Source organism: Sorghum bicolor, chromosome 9 (assembly GCF_000003195.3).
Source record: "Sorghum bicolor cultivar BTx623 chromosome 9, Sorghum_bicolor_NCBIv3, whole genome shotgun sequence".
In the NCBI taxonomy this organism is placed as follows: domain Eukaryota; kingdom Viridiplantae; phylum Streptophyta; class Magnoliopsida; order Poales; family Poaceae; genus Sorghum; species Sorghum bicolor.
The window spans coordinates 33,762,486-33,767,765 of NC_012878.2; positions in this window are offsets into that span (position 1 = coordinate 33,762,486).

Sequence of the window (5,280 nt, forward strand, 5' to 3'; positions counted from 1 at the left end):
TAGGGGCATGTTTAGAATTGTTTCTATAGAATCTACTAGGAGTTCCAAATAGCCACAACTTTGGCCCAGCTTTTACAATCTAGAGCACCCCATATTCAATAATCGAGGAAGCTGACTCAACCTAGCGTGTTCCAGCTTCCAGAAATCAAAAATCGATTTAAAGCAGTTAATGTCAGCTTTTACAAGCTATGAATCCAAACAACCTACTAATTCAGCTTCTGTAATCTAGCTTTAGCAATTTAGCTTTTAAAAGCAAGCTTTCACAATTCATGGGCTATCCAAACAAGGCCTGAACATCGACAAGTACCCTAGGGCCTATAATATAGACTTTTCAACGGCGGACTCGCCAAGCATAAACTTTTCAACGGCGGAGGCCAGTGTGTACGAGGTGACTCATGAGGAGCATGTGCTTTAATACATATCGATTATATCAGAAGGCTGGTGGCAGGCAGAATCATTGAGGACTGGGACCTCAACAACTTAGTTATGCTCATAGACATCAAAGGTAGTTGTTGTTGAATATAAAAGCAATTCAGCAATGCATAGATTAATTCTGACAACAAGAAAAAAACTAACAACATGTATCATAGATATATGAATCAAAACTAGTACTATGATCTGAGACAAATTCACGAGATCTATTGCTAGCAACAGGAATGATATGAGACCGAACAACAAATAGAAGATCCTTACAGTGGAGTTGTCGGCGCGAAGGAAGAAGAAGAAGGAGACCGTCGACGGAGATCGGCGAACACCGGATGTACAGGGAAGAAGACGTCCAGCGAGCAGCCACGACGGCGCTTCCCAAAAACCTGATATGCCCCCCTACCCCATGCAGGGATGCGAGGAGACGTAGGCTTCAGAGCATGCTCTCCCAATACCGATGGCATATCAGCAGCGGGATGGAGAAGACGGCCACAACGTAGTAATGTGGCGAGGAAGAAGTGAATCTCTCGGTACTGAGGATGACGTCTCACCCCATATTTATACACGCGTCCCAAGCAGCTAAGGAAAGTAATTAGCCGCTCAATCAATCACAGTATTACGGTAATTACCTACCATTTATGCACTTACCGTATCACGAGAATAATTGCTTAGCAAAAAGGCCAGCACTGTTTTCTCCATGCATGCAAAAAATTTGAAGTAGCAAAAGGAAGCTGCGTACCCGCAAGGGTGAAAGCGGGAAATCGCCAGACCACTCACGCGCATGTTGTGCATGCATGCCCATTGGCCCCGCCCCGGTGAGGCGAGCGAGTGAGCACACGTGTGGTTCTTCCTTTTCCTCTCCTCAACAAGATGAAGATAGCTCAACTATTTAAGTTGACCTCACTCCTCTTGAAGTAGCAAAGTGAGACTAAAGTCCCCCACCTTTACATGTATACATGTATGTGCGAGTGGGCCTTTGGGATTTATTTGGAATTGTTTGGCCCATAGCCCAAAACATCTAACAATCCCCCACCACACCCCAAGGGTATGCGAGTCATACTCCATGCACCACAGTACTGTTAATATACCAGCTATTCAGTGGAGACCGGTTAAGGTTGAACATCCACCTAGAACAAAAAGATAGACTCGTTCACAATTATACAATGGACTAGGCCTTGAATTGGCAGTTTGGTGTGAACAGGCTTCACTCGAAGTCTTGACTGATACTAGACTGCCATAGCCAACCCCGCGAGTGGAGCATATAAGTCATACTCCTAACTCACATCATGATCTTATTAAAGAATACCCAATTCTTATAAACTGCGACTAATAGTTAGGCTCACATAGGTGTGTTCTTACAAGAATACTCTGTAGGACAGTATCTTGCTATAAAGCCTCAGAACACATTAAGACAAAGTCAACCTGCCTTACAAAAATGAGAGTACTACATCTCCAATGGAGTGGGTCAAATGAAAACAGTTGTACTCTCCCATTAACCAACAACTTGTTCTTCCTAGGTCCTAATTCATGGGATCTCCGATCATGTAGGTTAGGTTACTGCTGAGATTAACTCACATGGGTCTCAATCCTATCTCCTTTGATGCATTGTGGTGCGTGATAGTCCCTTTGTAAAGGGATCTGCCAGTTTTTTAGCTATCTCGATGTAATCCACAGCTATTACTCCAGAGCTCCTTAATTTTCTGACAGACTTCAATCTAGGCTTTATATGTTTGCTGGAATTTTTCCCATTATCCTAACTATTCTTCACCTTCGTGATCACTGTTTGATTATCACATTTTATGGGAGTAGCAGGAATTGGTTTCTCAACCAAAGGCAAGTCTATCAACATATCTCTTAACCACTCAGCCTCAGTAGAGACTGTATCCAGAGCTGTAAGCTCTGCCTCCACTATAGACTTTGTAAGTATTGTCTACTTACATGACCTCCAAGAGACAGCACCTCCACCCAAAGTGAATATATATCCACTAGTGGCCTTAAGCTCATCAGCTTCTAAAATCCAGTTTGAATCACAATATCCTTCAAATACCTCTAAGTACCCAAAATAGTGAATTGCATAACTCATTGTGCCTTTTAGATAATGCATTACCTGATCAATACCACACCAATGATCACTTCCTGCATTAGAGGAGAATCTACTCCATTTGCTTATAGCAACTGAGATATCAGGGCGGGTTGCACTAGCTAGGTACATCAATGAGCTAATAATTTGGGAATATCTTAGATGATCCTTTCCTAGCCTCTTATTCTTTCGAAGTATTAGGCTATAATCATAGAGTGTTGTAGAAGGTTTGCAATCCATATAATGAGACTGCAAAAGAGTAATCAAATTCTCACCCTTATTAAGTTTACTATTGAGGATCACATTAGCTTCTCTCAAATATTTCATGTCAAAATTTTGGAATAAGAATGATTTAACATCATTAATCTCATCGATGCTTGTCCCAAAAATTAGTATGTCATCAACATACAAACACAGGGTTACTCCTTCGCCCCCACCATAACGGTAATACACTCAAGTCTCCGCTTCATTTATTGCAAATCCAACAGAGGTCAATGTCTTTTCAAACTTCTCATGCCACTGCTTGGTGCTCGCTTTAAGCCGTACAAGGATTTGAGTAACTTACACACCTTGCCCTCTTGACCTTGTGCTATGAATCCATCTGGCTGATTCATATAAATTTCTTCCTCTAACTCTCCATTAAAGAAAGCCGTCTTCACATCCATCTGATGGACAAGAAGCTTATGGGAAGCAGCCAAAGATAATAGCACTCGTATTGTAGTTAATCTGGCAACAAATGAGTAGGTATCAAAGAAATCCTAATCTTCTTTCTGTGTAAAACCTTTAGCAACAAGCATTGCCTTATACTTTTCAATAGTACCATCAGGCCTAAGCTTCTTCTTAAATACCTATTTACAGCCAATTGGCCTGCAACCCGCTAGTTTATCTACTACTTCCCATGTGCCATTTGTAGTGATGGAGTCCATCTCACTACAGACTACATCCTTCCAATAATCTACATCTGGTGATGCATATGCCTCCATGTTGACGTTAGACAACTGTTGAAGTGTTCTTTCATCTATTTCTTTCTATCATAGTTCTTTCTATACACTTGTTCTTCTTTCTTTTCATTTTGAACCATGATTAGACATTTATTCTTTCTTTCCTGCATAAATGTTAGTGGACACATACCCGAAGGATTGCAGTTTAGAATATGGGTTCTACTCCATAATTTTATGTAGATTTCTTTTATGCTAATAAAAGAATGGGCTTTTAGGATTACTTTAGCATAGATTTGTTTTAATAAATTTTATTGGTAACTGCACTTTTATACAGTTCAAGGCAGAGGTAACTTGCAATAAAGGATTAAATGTATAAACTTTGATACCTACAGTTCTTTCATGGACAATGAGCTGTGTCTTCCTTTTGTGCAAAGTTATTGGACATCGTCACATGCCTTCATTGATGTGAGTTCATCTCTTGACTTACCCGAGTTGAGTTTGAGAGTTTCCTGTAGGGGTTAGTCCAACAAAATATCCAATGTCTACTACAACAATTTCTAGTTCAATAACCAAACCAAACTCCATGTCTAATTTGATTAAGGTGGACTATTTGACCTAAGCACCATGCTTAATTCATATGCATATGAAAGTATGTCCAATACTTTCAAACCAAACCATACTATAGAAAACAAAGGTAGAATGAGAGCATATGGAGGTTTACTCAAAGAGGTGAAAGCATGATCATGTGTGGTGAGATTTGTTTTTCATTTTTCAAGTGAAGATGCAAGTGGCATACATGTGTGCAAGGAAATAAACATGTTGTGGACTTGATATGTGATGGAGTAGATGCATAGATTATTCAAGGTAAACGTGTAGTGGAATTGTTGACTCCGTTTTTGGACACGTATTTAGGATCGGTAAAATGTAGAGCGGCAAGTTAGGGTAACAGTAATTGGTCTGCAGGGGAGTTGCCGATGAGGGTGGTTGCCGATGAAGGGACAGCTGAATGTGACTGAGTCCATGACTGGTGACACGTTCATGCCGATGGTCAATGTTAGCCTTTGCCGATAGCTACGATGAGGAGTTTGCCGATGATTCGGAAGGAGAACTTGAGGGCTACCGATTAGTCAATGGTGGTGTCCCAGTTTGTCACGGGAGGATAGTTTTGTGTTTTCCTTAGTTACTTAAATCGTCTTGTATACGGATTCTGTTTAATTTGGAATTTGAGTCCTAGTCGTGTCTGATTGTAGCTCTTTGAGTAGGGTATAAATCTAGACCATTGGGCCTTGTAATGAAGAATCTATCAATCAATCAAACATAAGTTTTTACTGATATTCCAGCATCTACTTTTTCGACGACTTCGTTATATTTTCCTTTTCATTACGAGTTCTTAGGAGTTCATCGACTTAAGCTCGGCGTATTCTCGAGTTCCGCGTGAATACCTCTTAGCCGTGGCATCCAGGCGCATCGCTGTTGTCGGGACCAAAGTATTCGAGTTATCACCTTTGCCGATAGTAAGGTCAAATCGGCTGGCACGCCTTAACGTTTGAATCGGGTATTAGCCCTTTGTGTTTGCAGATCCAGCTTTTGCATCAACACATCTTTTTGGCATGCCTAGTGGGACTAGATTCAAGATCAAGATCAACATGTCGACTACCGAGTTCGACTTGGAGAACGTCATCCCCGTGAAAGAAGCTAGCCTCAAAGATGAGCAGAAGCAAGCTATTGCGAAGGCTATGGAGGATTACAAGCAACAATGTCTCAAGTCCTTCAGCATAAATAGGAGTGGCGAGGTGATCTAGAAGGAAGCACTGCCGATGCCTCGGCAGGTTA